This window comes from Python bivittatus, unplaced genomic scaffold (assembly GCF_059951505.1).
Source record: "Python bivittatus isolate LINGU-HERP-01145 unplaced genomic scaffold, Pbiv_v1 ctg000190_np1212, whole genome shotgun sequence".
Lineage (NCBI taxonomy): Eukaryota > Metazoa > Chordata > Lepidosauria > Squamata > Pythonidae > Python > Python bivittatus.
In genome coordinates this window covers 2394510-2409079 of record NW_028277042.1, presented here as the reverse complement: position 1 = coordinate 2409079, position 14570 = coordinate 2394510, and the positions used below count along the sequence as shown (strand labels likewise).

Genomic DNA, 14570 nt, shown 5'->3' with positions numbered 1-14570 from the left:
GTAGCTTTTCTGAAAGCATGTGAAACCTGTGTTCAAAGTTAGTCTGGATGGTGGACGGGGGGCTGCCGAGGAGGGCCTTGGGGTGAGGCAGGGGGAGCTCTCCTGGTGCATCATTGGTGCATGGTGCAGCTGCCCTATGTTCAGAAACAGCCTAACTGCTCCCAGGCCTGGGGAAGGGTTTTGAGAAGCCGTGGGGCTGCTCCTGCCTGCTTCACCCCACCCCATTTCTTCTGCATCTTCGGACTCCCTTTCCCTCCGTCAGCTAAAGGAGAAAGAGACAGAGTCTTATTAACTTCACCCACTGGGCTCCTTTTGTGGCTGGCACAGTTGCAAGGATATACCAAGAATCGGAGACAGGAGAGCAACTCCAGAGTAACTGAGATTCCACCCCTAGAGAATAATGAAACTGGAAAGCGATGAAGCATAAATATATCCAGAATCAGTAAGGGCTGCAAGGAAGCAAGACGCTGGCAACAAGTGGCTGGAAGTGCCAGAAGCAGCCTGTGGAGGGAGCAAAATGTGCTCCCCCCCAAGTAATAAAAACCATAAAAAGCCACGTGAAACCCCTTGCTGGCAAAAACAGCAGAAAGCCCCTAACTCATTCATTTGCCACAGAAGCAGCCGTGCGCATCTAGCCAAGCCTGGCTGTCTCCTGGTTCACACAGTGTTAGTTCTGCCTTTTTGTTAAACGCAGATTTAAACATGGGTATGTCAGAGCAGCCTGAAGGGACCGGGAGGGAGGCGGGGCAGCTCTCAGCCCCTGACTTGCCATGGACCACAAGAAGAAGGAAGCGCCCTGGGGTCTGGTGGTGGCAAAAACTCTGTTCGGAGGAGGAGGAAAATCCCATTTTAAAACCAGAACAGCTCGATATGACTTCAAGGTGCCCTGCCCCGGTGGGGATGGAGTGCGAGGATGCGCTCAATGGGAAGCGTGCAAACGAGCCCAGTCCTGCTGGTCCGCACCACCCTCACCCAGGTTAACAAAACCGAACTGCACTGCGATCGCGTAAAGGGCGATGCCAGATCTGCCCGCGACCTGCTTCCCCTCTCATGCTAAGGTCACAGCCGCAAGTCTTTGGGAACCGGCCCGGGGGTTGCGAGAGCCCCGTCCCGGCAGAGGGAGGCGGGCAGCGACGCCGGCCAGAGCGAGAGTTGCCTCCGGCAGGCCCGGATCGCCGCTCCCGCGGAGCCGGCCACGCTCCCTCGAAGAGGCGCCGAGAAGCGGGGAGGCGGCCCGGGTCTTGGTCCTTCCCCCGCCGGCTGGGCGGCTGGGCGGGCGGCGCTTCCGAGGCAGCCCCGAGACAGGCGGCCGCTCCCCGGCGGGCTGGCACGGAGGGAAGCGGCCCCGCTCGGCGCTCTCGCCTCTCCGCCCCTCGAGGGCGGCTGAGCTCCGCCGCCCCCTTCCTCCCCGCCCTCCGCTTTCCGGCCACCGCGCCTGGCGCACCAGCGGAGAGCCCGCAGCCTTGCCCGCCGCGGCGCAGCGCAGCGCAGCGAGAGCGCCCGAGCCCCGGTCGGTCGGAGTGGCTGGCGCTGCTGGGCGGCGGCAGGCAGGAAAGGCGGCGGGACCCCGGGAGCCCGCGGCGGCGGCGGTGGCGGCGGCGGAGATGCTCTTCCCCGGAGGGCTGCTGCCCTGAAGCGGCGGCGAGGGGAGAGTTTGGACGCGAGTCCGGCGCGCCCGAGCGGTGAGTCTTTGGGAGGGGAAGTGCTGGAAGAGCCGCGGACCGGGCTGGCGCGCCGTGCGCCCTGGGCGCGCCCCTGCCGAGCTCCCTGGACCAGGGGTCGGGGAGTTCCGCTTCTCGCGCCGGAGCTGCTTTGGGGCGCTGGAGGCGAAAGGCGGTTCGCTCGACGGAGGCCTTTCACACGTGACGCGAGTCCAGCGCGGATCGTCGCGTGTCCTCCCGAGCCGTTCCTCGTCCGGGCTTAACCCGCGCGTTGGGAAAGGCGAGGTCGAGCCTTGCAAGCCACCCGCTCAAGTCGCCTCCCGTCTGTCCGAAAAGGGTCACGTATGAATCCCTGAATGCGGGTCGTCGCGCCGCTCTCTTCTGGGGCTCAGTTCGCTTTCTGTTTCTCCTCGCCCCGAGCCGACGGCGAACCGCTGGAGTTACAGTACTGACTTCGCACCGCCCGGGGGGGCTACAGTCTGCTTGACGGGTCCGGGGGTTGTGGGAATCTAGCCAGTTGGGTTCATTCGTTAACCGCTGGTCCCGTTAAGCGGGGGCAGCGGTTCTTTCGGCAGAACCTGTAAATGGCGGGCGGAAACGCTGAAAGAACCGCAGTCCAGAAAAGAGGAAGAGCATGCCTCTAGGCAAGTGCAAAGTGCAAATAGCGTTACCTGCTTATGCCGAAGTTAGTCACTCTTACATCATGCGGAGTTATTTTGTTTTTCGTGGAGGGGCAGGGCGCCTCTTCTAAACGCGGAAGGCTTTGGTATTGCGCACACCATCGAGCCGTACCTGTTCGGCCCTGCGTGGCCATTAATATTAATTAATTCCCTTCCTAACAAGGGAAGTTCAACTAACCTTTCAGGAAACCTGGGTTGTCTGTACTCATCACCCAGGTGATGGCTGGCTGGACAGGGGCTGCCTTTTCCTTCTGAGCCCCTGAGGGTCGGAAAGGGCCTCGCTCCAGAATGGGGAGCCCAGGACACGCACCGCCAAGCCAGTGAATCAGTACAAGCCAGGGATGATTCAAATGTTTGGTAGGAAAAGGTAGGTCACGCTTAGGTGTCTGAACTCAACTGCTGCTGTTTAGGGTTATAGCATTGGCTCTTATCAACGGACCTTGCACTGTGTGTGAGCTGGAATCTAATATACATTTTTAACTACTTATGTATTGTGTTTGTAAAGCCGCCCATCTCACAAGAAAGTGACTCTGGGCGGCATACAACACTCAATTAAAAAGAAAATAAATGCATATAAAACGGTCGTCATTAAAACTATAACAGCTATAAAACAGCACAGAGTGAAATGTCTTGGCTCCACTGAGAAAGCGAAATGTTGCCTTCTCTTCCGGAAACTGAAAGGATGTAGATGGGGGGGTGGGGGGGACACATATTCACACAGTAGAAAATTCTAATGGCAGCAGAGGATGGTTATGCTAAAGTTTTATTGTCCTTTCAGTAATGATTTTCAACTTGTATAATTAGTAGTAGTAGTATTAATGTTTAAAGGTTAGTGACTATTTCTAGTAGGACAATAACAGGCTGTAAAACTCCACCCATCCCAAACATGGCTTAGCATAGCTTGGCATAGGCAAACTGTTATAACTGGGATTATGAAATTAGAGGAGACCAAAATCTAGAATTTCCATTTAGTCGAAAAGCAGGAATTAAGCAATAGCGTGGAGTAGGAATCAGGTCTAAAACTTGGGATTATCATATCTAGGCTGTAAAAATCCTGACAACCACAAGCGAACAGCAACAAGATTTTTCTTTTTCTTTAAAAAAAGAAAAAAACACTTAAGGTGGCTTTCCATCTCATGCTTGTCCAGATGTTGCCAGCCACGAGATAGTAGCCCTCCTCTCCTTTGTTCAACAAACCGTTGTTCAGAGCAATCTGGCTTTGTATTCCCTGCCCACCCTGCCAGAGAATGCAAGCATGGAGATTGCAGATCAGAATTAATGCTGATAGAGCAAAAGACGGCTTAAGGGTGTCTCGTTCGCGGCCTTGAGAGGAGAGGAGGATAACGCCATGGGGACAAAGGAGGTTGCCAGGGGAAAGTTGCCCTTTGCTAGGCCTAAGGGAGAAATGGCTTTAAAGTCCGCCTTGATTTCATGCGAGGCAGTGAAGCTGGGTCAGATCTCTTAGGTTGGGTGGCCCCAAAGGGCTGGCAGGTGAGGGACTAGCCATGGGGACGGCCAATATCATCCCGTATCTTTTTCTGCTCTCTCCAAGACGGGTGGAGAACTCAGCGGTGGGGAGACTGTCTGACTCCTGAAACATAAATAGAAATGACCTGCAACTTCCCGGCTTCGGAAGATCCTCACCCAGTTTTTGAAATGGGTGAGTGGAGCAGGGCAAGGCTTTTCCTCGACAGGCAAAGCAGGTTGAAACCATCAGAGAAGAGCTGGATGTAAATTTCTGACTAGCTGGCTCAGGAATTTGCATCTTCGTTGCACATTTTCCCTTCTTCCTGTTCTTGAATGGCAGGAAGCAGAAGTTCCGGGCGGCCTGTTGCTGCACCCCACGACTTCCACGGCTCGATCCGCTGGTGCCCTTCTTGGTGTTAGTCGCCGTGAGGCAGGCAGACCATAATTAGCAGCTAGGAAAAGGAGAGGGAAGGAAAAGAGAACATGATCATTAGGGATGGTGGCAGGAAACGACCCTGCACTCCGGATTTGATAGGTTGGTGTTATGTGCCAAGCCACAAATTAGCCAACTATGTGTCAGTCTCAGGTGCTGGGTGAGGAAGCAGAGTCAGCGTGCTGCGTGAACCCCATCGAAGTTGTGGGTTTTTGTTTTTTGTCGTGGCTGGCTTCGTCAGCAGCCTGTTTTGCACTTGCTGGATCTCACCTTGGCTGGCTGATCGTTGGGTCTTCTTGACAAGGTGTGACTTCGGACTGTGGTGAACTTCAGGGCCTCTCCGTTGAGAAAATACGCCCTTTCTGTTGTTGGAGGATACTCTGGGTGACTCTAAATCAGTGTTTCTCAACCTTGACCACTTGAAGATGTGTGGACGTCAACTCCCAGAATTCCCCAGCCACCCATGCTGGCTGGGGAATTCTGGGAGTTGAAGTCCACACGTCTTCAAGTGGTCAAGGTTGAGAAACACTGCTCTAAATACTCTCTGCTCTTCTTCTGATGCCCAAACTGTTTTCCTCCAAAGAATTGGATGTCACACCTTGAGCACATCCTCTTCTGGCTGGGGTTTCCTGAACTTAAGTAAGGAAGGGGAAGAATCATGACAAACACTGCATCAGCATTTTAATTGTATTTAGTTAAATCTCAGTTAATTTTAATTGCCTTTCAAATGTAATTACATCACTTTAACTTTTGACCAGGTTTTGCTCACTTTTGGGAGGGAGTTCAACCTCTCAAATGCCACTCAAAAGCCCAATGGGCGTTTGCTATGTCGGTTTTGTGCAGTTTGGGGGTGGGGGGGAGAGATTGCATGTTGAGGTCCAAAGATCTTATGGAGAGAAATAATGTGGCTTGTTCGTCTGGGCTTAGCGTGCTGTGTGATCCAGCTGTTAGTGTTAGAAACCATACACACTTAGCATATGATAGAACTTCAAGCAATTGCAGTTTATTTGGAAATCAGGGCTTAATGTGATGGAGGCCTGAAGCTGGCCAGTGGTGTTGTGGTAACTGATGTCCCCCCACCCACCGCTTTGAGGGGCAAGCTCCAAAGGTTATGACAGGAACGGCGGTGGACCCTGGGCACAGAAGATGGGCAAGAATAGCAGAAATGCTCAAGCTGAAGAGAGCCAAACCTGGTTTGGTTTTCCTACCAATGTTGGGTTCTTCTTCCAGGAAGGAAATGCCACCTTGTGCCTTGGAACCAGGCCAACATGTTCTAACTGATTCCCGGAGATGTTGTGCAAGAACAGACTTTTTAAGACTCTGAAACTTTTCAACTTTAATATTTTCCCACCACCACCACTTCACACTGCATCCCGTATCATCAATTTATAAATTTTTTTCCATTGAAGTCAATATGATCTTTGGGTCGGAACTTCTGGAATATTGCAATAACCTTTGCTAGTCATACTTTAAGCAATTAGTTTTGCTACCTTGGATGAAAAATACGGGTCCATCCGATCATTCCAAATACTGAATAACACATTGGGGGGGGCCACAGCAATCCCCCCAATGTCTCCTCTTTAAAAAAAGGCCCTGTATGAAGACCTAGGGACATGTACCTTGTCCATCTATGCCTATGAATCAGCTGATCGTGTCTCTTAAGCTTTTCATATGCTTACCTCCTTACAAGCCTGAATGTGTGTGTGTGTGTGTCTCCTCTTCTTCTGAGAGGTCTTAAGTGCTGCCCTGCAAGGAGAAATCTAGCAGTTGAAGCCTTTTCTCATCTGCCTGCCTGCAGAAATCTAGCAGTTGTGCTTTCTTCTCTGTCTTAATGCCAGGTTACCAGCTCGCTCTCAAGGCTGCAGCGTGAATCACAGGCTGGGATGTTGCAACCAGCTGAGGCTCTTGTAGATGCGTTTTACATTCTCAGCCAGTGAAATGGCTTTGAAACATTACAGAGCAGATGAGATTGAAGTCCTGGTTAGTCGAGGTTTTTCTCCCCGGGCTGAAGATTTATGGACTATATTATGAAATTGAAATTGGATTTATTGGGAAGAGAAACTGCATATTTTATTATAATGCTTATTGGTCACCATGGGGAAGAGAAGTAGGTGTGTGCTATATGTTTAATTCGTTAATTCATTTAATTCATTCATTCATTAACGCCCGATTGAGCACTCGAGACTCCTAAAGGAGTGCTTTATTGTGTATGCGCCAAATGTTGTCATTAGTTGTGCACAAGCAATATCAGAAGAGGGCCTTTGAGGTTTGCTAACGGTTTCGCCTTCCAAGAGGTCTGTCTCCACAACAAAGGATTAAAAGGACACCCTGTGGATTGACAATTCTGGAGAAATAAAAGGTCACCTGACCACTAGTAGGGACGGGGGTCTTATGGCTGGGTTGGACTCCACCTCCCATAATCAGTAGCCTTTGCCAACTTTGGCTAAGCTGGTTGGGACTTTTGGGCATTGCAATTCCAACAGCGGAGGACACCAGGTTGGAAACGTTGGGTTGGCAGTCCCAAGCTTTAGGAAAGGAAGGGAAAATGTTTCTGTTGGGCTGTTTTTTAAAATTATGCCTTGAGGCTGGGAAAGTTAAGGTGAGTTGGGATGGGGGAAGCCTGGGTTCAAGACCAAATTCAACCCAAGAACACGCCAGTGGACTTTGGACCGCTCCTCTACACTATGGTGTAAGTGCAGTGAGTAAAGAATACGACTGAATGGCTGCGGCTGTTTGGCCCACCTGGGTGGGGGTCATTTTCATTGTTGCTCTATCCTTCCCCCGTTGAGACGGGTGCACAACTTAGGGGTCCACCTAGACTCGCAGCTCCTGCTCAGTGAGAAGGTGACAGCTGTGGCCAGCAGAGCCTTTGCACAGGTTCATCTTGTGCACCAGTTGCACCCAACTGGCCCTTCACTCACACCCTGGTCACCTCGTGACTGGGCTATCGCAGTGGGCTCTACCTGGAGCTGCCCTTGAAGGCTGTCCAGATGCTACAGCTGGTTCAAAAGGAAGCGGCAGTAACAGGCGGTTCTCATTACACCCGTGTGTCATTGCTGCTACACAAGCTGCGTGGGCTACCATTTGGCTTCTGGGTGCAAATCAAGGTCTTGGTTGTCAGCTATAAAGCCCTTCATGCCAGAGGGCCTGGATCTCTGTGGGACTGCTGGTCTCCAATCGTTTCTGCCCACCTGGTATATTTGGGCAGACTAGGTGTGCTCCAGGCTCCCTCAAACAGCATCTTATGGGACCAAGGAAGCTGGCCTTCTCTGTCGTGGCCCCCGCCCTCTGGAACAGCCTTCCCCCAGAGATAGGGACGGCACCCACTCTTCTGGGGTTCCAGAAAGCCTTAAGAGCTGGTCCTAGTCCCAGGTCTGGGGACCGTGTGTTGGTGGGGCTCCTGTTGTGGTTTCTTGTTATTGTCGTCGTTTTAGTCTGGGCTGCCTGTGTTTTTAACTGTTTTATTGTTGTTTGGATTTTGTAAGCTGTCCAGAGTCTCCTGGAGTAATAACTAAATAAATAATGATGATGAATGAAGTCATCCTCTATCAGGGTTTCTCAAACTTGGCAACCTGAAGACCTGTGGACTTCAACTCCCAAAATTCCCCAGCCAGCATATCCAATTTTATTACCATACATAATAACTTTTAATATGTATTAAATTGTTACCATACAGCTAAAATGATAAGAAGGTTATACAATACAGCTGAGCAGGTGGACGCCCTGGCTGCATAGACGGATGCTAAACTTGGTTAATCTAAACTTTGGGTAGTTTTTCTGTGGATCATTTTGCTGGCTTCATGGATTGCGTGAACCCAGAAAATGAGTCAGTGCAGTTGACTCAAAAGGGAAGCATGCTGTGGGAATGCAGCTACCGACAGTCCTGTCGAACAAGCCTGGTTAATTGTGAATAAAAAGTGGAGAAATGTGCAAAGATGCTTTTCCAAGAACTCATCAGCCCAAGCTAGCACCTTCCAGTCATGTTCAACCACATCATCCTGTCAGACTGGATCTGGAGATAATCTTTACAAACACTGTTACTTTGTCCTAAAATGAATAACCATCTCTTAGGAAAATTTTATTTATTTATTTAATTTATTTATTAAATTTCTCACCCGCCCATCTCCCCCCAATGGAGGAACTCTGGGCGACTCACAACAAATATTAAAAACATAAATATACATAAATACATAAAACATCAGTTAAAAGTAAATAGTAATAGATGCCAGCTTGTTCAGTTTGCTTATTTTGCTTTAAAATAGATGTTTATTTCAAATCACACGTGTAACTATTGTTTCTGATGAAGGCAAAACCTCATGTACCACAATGCATTTATTCACTTTTTTATTACTCTTTATCTACTGTCTCTCTTTTATGCATCCTGGAATCTTTGCTCCTTTCTGTATTGTTTTTCCTAATTCTGTTACAAGTTGGCTGCGTGATAAAAATGTTAACCAAATCCCTGAACTATCAGCTCACTTGGAAATGAACTGCGTTCTCTTTTGGCTTCCTAACCCAACATCCAATGCACACTGGAGCTGCAAATCCCCAAATTGTAACATAGAGGATACCGCAGTAGTTCCCAAACTTGGCAACTTGAAGACCTGTGAACTTCAACTCCCAGAATTCCCCAGCCAGCTGCTGGCTGGGGAATTCTGGGAGTTGAAGTCCACCCACCTTAAATTTACCGAGGTTGAGAAACACTGCTCTAAAAACAAGACAAGCGCCTTGTTGAGGTCAAGGGTAGGTGGTTTGCAGGCTTTAGGTAGTCTTCCAACAATTCCTTTTTTACCCCTTTGAGACCCCCAAGATTGTAGTGTCATCCTTTAGTAGCAAACCACTGAATTTAGCAGCAATTTCTTGCCTGGTTTTGGTGAAACAGGAAGAAAAGCAGCATCTTAAGCCTCTGATCCACTCAACACCCTTGTTGTATTTTTTAAAAATCTAGATATCCCAATTTTTTAAAAAAGGCTGAAAACCCGGTACCAGCGGGTTCTTTGCTCCTGTGGTGAATGAAAGACTACGCTAAATGCATCTCTTTGGCTGGTTTAATTCAATACCTGGGTTAACAAATCACATTTCTTATCATCTGATTATTTGCCGTCATACATTAAAAAGCATGTAGCTTCATAGGACGGTCTGATCCACATTAGCTAAGAATACAAGGGCTGAGTTAACTATCCAAGTCCATTTCAGCCTAGTTGAGTGCATTGGGCAAACCCATCCTTGCATCTGGGAGAGAGGAACAGGGGTGTTCTTCTGTGAATAAAGTCTACAGCACAGAAATTACAGAAGAGTCGAGTGTTACCTTAAAGGTGATAACTTTAACCATGGCATAATAAATGTATTGGCTGTTTCAAACACCACACTCTTTCACTGTTTTTGCTGCAACAGACTGGCACGTAGCCATCTTGGCAGAGGACCAGGAGAGCTGATTTTAATTATGACTTATCTTATATGACTTGTCTTTATTTTATTGTATATTTTACTTATGTGACTTATGTTTATTTTATTTTTTATTTTAGTTATAACTTATGACATCTTTAGTTTATCTTATTTTATATTTTATCTTATTTTATATTTTAATTACCACTTATCTTATATGACTTACGTTTATCTTATTTTATATTTTAGTTATAACTTATAGGACTTTATTTTATATTTTAGTTATGACATATGATTTATCTTTATTTTATTCTATTTTATATTTTAGCTACGACTTATATGACTTATCTTTATTTTATTTTTTTATTTTGTATTTTAGTTATGACTTATTTTATATGACTTATCTTTATTTTATTTTATATGACTTATCTTTATTTTATTTCGCATTTCACATTTTACTTATGACTTATCTTACATGACTTACCTTTATTTATTTTATTTTATTTTATTTTATTTATGACTTATATGACTTACATGCAATGGGGGGGGGGGAGGAATCTGGTGGAAACAGCACCCTTCCCCGATATGTGACAGAGGTGTGGTGCTATGCCTAAACAGAGGCTGTGTTTGCACAACATGTGGAAGCATAAAGAATGAGCCTTGGACTAGCTGTGGCTTGTAATGTGATCCAGGATAGCAGAACAATGGACAAGGTAAATCCAGGTTGGTCTAAGTTGAACTTTTGATAACAGCGCCTTTTTAGATGTGGAAAGAGGGTTCCCTGAATGCAGATGATTACATTTATCTGAAACACCTTATTACAATTTATTTTTAATGGTCTTTCACCATGCTTGCGAGATCACTGATGACCAAAAGCACAATCACTCCCCAATAGTGTCTGATGTTTGTACTTTGCCTTAAAGGACAGATATGAAATTATAGCACCCGGCTGATCTTGAGTGATCTGAAAAGACGAGGCGGAGTTGGATGCTACTCGGATGGGAGACCAACAAGGCTGTGGGGCTAAGCTAGGAAACTGTTCTGAAAAAAAAACAGTGACAAACCCACAGCTGTCTTGCGGCCAGGGGAACTAGGTGAATATACCCCCAAAAATCAGCAAAAGACAAGGTTAATTTGAAGGAGGCGTTATCTGTCTCTGCATGTCTGTGTAGTGTAGTGTTTCTCAACCTTGGCAGCTTGAAGATGTGTGGACTTCAACTCCCAGAATTGAAGATGCATAGCTGGCTGGGGAATTCTGGGAGCTGAAGTCCACACGTCTTCAAGTTGCCAAGGTTGAAAAACACTGGTGTAGTGAATTGTTTAGTTCTTTACAGGGGTGGGGCCTCCATTGCGACCTAGTTGTGTTCCCTCCATGCTGGGCTGCAAGAGTTTTGGGTATGGGCAACATTTTGAACTTCAAATATATTGTTTGGGAGAGGTTGAGTGGAAGCTTCGGGGGCAGAACGGAGGCTGCAGCCTTATTTTAAACCAAGGCATCCACAGGGGATGTCAAAAAACATAAATAGGGCAGCCGTGACCGTGGGACTGAAGCCCACGGTCATGCTGCCATCTTAACTTTTGTGAGGTAAGGTCTTGATGGCAGAGTTGTAGTGACCCTCTTGACTTTTTTTGACCCCCTCATGGACACCCCTCAACTGCTGTAAGTGTGGGGAAAATCAGCCTTATATTTTGCAAATTTGAAACTTGAAAAAAAATTCAGCAGGAGCCTTCAGTCATTCTATTTTGCCCCTTAAAACCCTTCAGATTCCACAGAGAAGGGAGGGAGGGAGAAAGGAAAGGAAGAAAGGAAAGGAAAGGGGAAGGGAGGAAAGAGGATAGGATAGGATAGGATAGGATAGGATAGGATAGGATAGGATAGGATAGGATAGGCTAGGCTAGGCTAGGCTAGGATAGGATAGGATAGGATAGGATAGGATGGAGAGGAGGGGAGAGAAGAGAAGAGGAAAGAAGGGAAGGGAAGGAAGGAAAGAGGAAAGGAAAGGGAGAGAGAGAAGAAGGGGATGGGGAGGAGGAAAGGAAAGGAAAGGAAAGGAAAGGAAAGGAAAGGAAAGGAAAGGAAAGGAAAGGAAAGGAAAGGAAAGGAAGAGAGAAGGAGGGATGGGAGGGAGAAAGGACGGAAAGAGGATAGGATAGGATGGAGAGGAGGGGAGAGGAGAGGAAAGAGTAAGGAAAGGGAAGGAAGGAAGAGGAAAGGAAAGGAAGAGAGAGGGAGAGAGAAGAAGAAGAAGGGGAAGGGAAGGGGAAGGAAAGGAAAGGAAAGGAAAGGAAAGGAAAGGAAAGGAAAGGAAAGGAAAGGAAAGGAAAGGAAAGGAAGAGAGAAGGAGGGAAGGGAGGGAGAAGGGGAAAGAAGGAAGGAAATTGCCTCTGCTTATTTATCCAAGAAAACTCTGCAGCTCTGCAAATTGGCTGCTTGGGGCCCATTCATGGCCCAAGGGTACAGCTTTCACACACCTGTCTTACCCCAAACTGCCAGGGCGTTACCTGTCTCTGAGTAACTCTGGGGCTTTAAATAGGGGAATGAATTTATCCCGCCCCACTGAGCTCCTTGCAAGGCGTGCTCTCTCCAGAGCGTTCTGCAAGAGAAGCCGAGAGAAGAAGGGAGACCTGTTCTGCCACAGTACCGCGAGTGACCAGTGGCCGGAGCCCTCTGAAGGGGCTCAGCTTTCGTCCCGCAGGCACTTCTCAGTGACCGGCCGCCCAAGGGCTCTCTTCCGGGAATGGGACGGTGTGGCTTTTAGTGGGGTGATCTGGCCCCCCGTTCCTTCGCAGGCCTATGTGGGCTGATGCCCAAGCCGGCTTGGACCACGATTTCTAAAAACAAAAACACACAACTGTACTTAAGCACACGGTGTGTTATTAGTAAAGTTGGAAACTTGGTGTTGCTCGGCCGTAAGTGCTGATTATCTGCTATTGCTCTGCAACTTCAGCGTTTCCACTGAGCAAGGTTTACTTTTCCTTAATTACATCTTTAAAATTGTCCTGAGGGTTTCTTCTATTTTTTGCCCGCTCCACACCTCACTCCAGCGTCGCTTATCTGCTTTCCAAAGCTCCTGACTAACAGCGTTGCTCCGTTTCAGGCTGAGAAACAAACCCCCGGTGGTTGTTTTGTCCTTGATAGCTAATCTGGATCTAAGTCCTCAGTCTGCTGCCAGGGATACCCTCCAGAAATGTGCTCCATCTTTAGCTTGCAAAAATCCATTGAGATTGACGGTGAGTAGTTGGTGTTCCTCTGACCCGCGAGGCGGCCTCCACGTCTCCTCCGTGTTGGGGTGGGACGCTGCAAAGCTATTTTCAACCCAGGATTGGAGTCTAATCCCCGTTGAAATCTACAAGACCGGCCTTTTCCAGCAAAGGAGAAATGCCGGGGCTTGTTGGTGGTGTGAGTTGGGCGTTGGTGTGTGTTGTGCTGCTGCTGGAAAAAAGGGGGTGTTTGGAGTGGGGCACTTCTGCACCTCCTTTTGGGGCTATTGCCCATCGATCCCAAGCAGCAGGCTCGACACGGTTGCAAACTGCTGGGTGGGGAAGGGTGGTCCAACCTTAACTCTTAAACTAACTTATGCTGAGCCTAATTATCAGACTCAACACTGTTTGCTCTGGCTAGCGACAGGTCTGCAAGTTTTCAAGCTCTTTTTCCTTAACCAGAGCTGGTAGGATAATAAATTGCAGTAGAAGATGAATCATCTTGCTCATTTTAATTTTATTTTATTTAATTGTATCTTGCATCTGTTCAGGACAATTAATCCTCTCTTGTTGGTTAAGATTCTGCTGCGGTCAAGGTTCACTTCTACAGGGCAGAGCCCCCACTGGTGGAAGGGACGTGTTCATCTAGGGAGCCTTCCCCTGACCTGCCACCCTTCCAGATGTGTTGGATCACAACTCCTTCTCTGAGCTGGGGATGATGGGAGTTGTAATGCAACCTCCTGGAAGAGGGCATGGTTGGGAACAGCTACATCTGGACATAGTATCCTAACGTAGATTGCCTCTAATCGAGTTTCATGAATGTGCTGGCTACAACTTCCATCAACCTCTCTAGGGAGGAATAAGAATCGTAACCCTCTAAAATTAGAACTTACTTAGTGCTGCAGACAGTGAAGGCAGAATCTTGTGCCGGGCAAAATCTTGTTTGCACTGCACGCTTCACCAAATCATTGAAAAACATTGTTCCCTGCATTTCTCAGTGGGTACCAAACTTAGTTTTAATCGTAGGCTTTTTTTTTGTTTTCGTGGCTTAGCCTGGCGCATGAACTGAACCTGGTTGGTTAGTTTATAATTCCATGAATGGTGTGAATCCTGCAAATGGTTAAATCAGTAAACCGTGTTGTGCAAACACAGCCTCCATGTAACTCTTTGTCAAAGTGGGAAGGGTGGTAGAGCCCTACTTGATAGGAAGGAGGTCCTGGGTTCCGATTCTGTGGAGCTGTGCGAGTTAAAGTGGCTAATCCTGAGATAGGTGGACAAATGTGTGGTGGGTAGAAGGGCAAGTGCGTGCCTGAAATACTCTCTTTAAGTCCTCTGGTGGTTGGTGCACTCTTGGAAAGCCCTTGGCCATGGATGCTTGTATCAGTGAACCAGTTTGCGTGCTGAAATAGGGGCTTCTGCAGTTGACCTTCTGGAACCCCATCCTGCAAGGCCCAGTCCACCGAGCAAGAACCCCACCAATTTCAATAAGATGTTTTAATGCAATAATTAGGGATAAAATACAGAATTTTGGAAACGATGAGAGGAACTTCCAGCCCACTTTTATTAGTGAGTTCAAAAGGTGGTATTTCTTTGAATATTTTGAATCTTTTCTTCCTGGGCTTTTAGCAGCTTGGGCTGAGTTGCAGTTTATGGGATAAGCTGCTAACAAGCTCCACTCTTTTGGTGGTGGTTGTTGTTCATGTCTAATGTTCCTCCTGTTACTTTCTGTAACGAGTTGTGAGA

The 14570-nt window shown here is 47.7% G+C and overlaps 1 protein-coding gene across 2 annotated transcripts in view; it reads left to right on the top strand.

Annotated features, from left to right (window-relative positions):
* The first annotated feature begins 1286 nt into the window (after positions 1-1286).
* Positions 1287-14570, top strand: part of CPNE2 (copine 2) — a 106687-nt gene continuing 93403 nt past the window's right edge. For both annotated transcript variants that reach the window (XM_088135889.1, XM_088135888.1), the window contains exon 1: positions 1287-1682. The gene's annotated coding sequence lies outside the window, so the exon portion shown is untranslated. The remainder of the gene's footprint in view (positions 1683-14570) is intronic.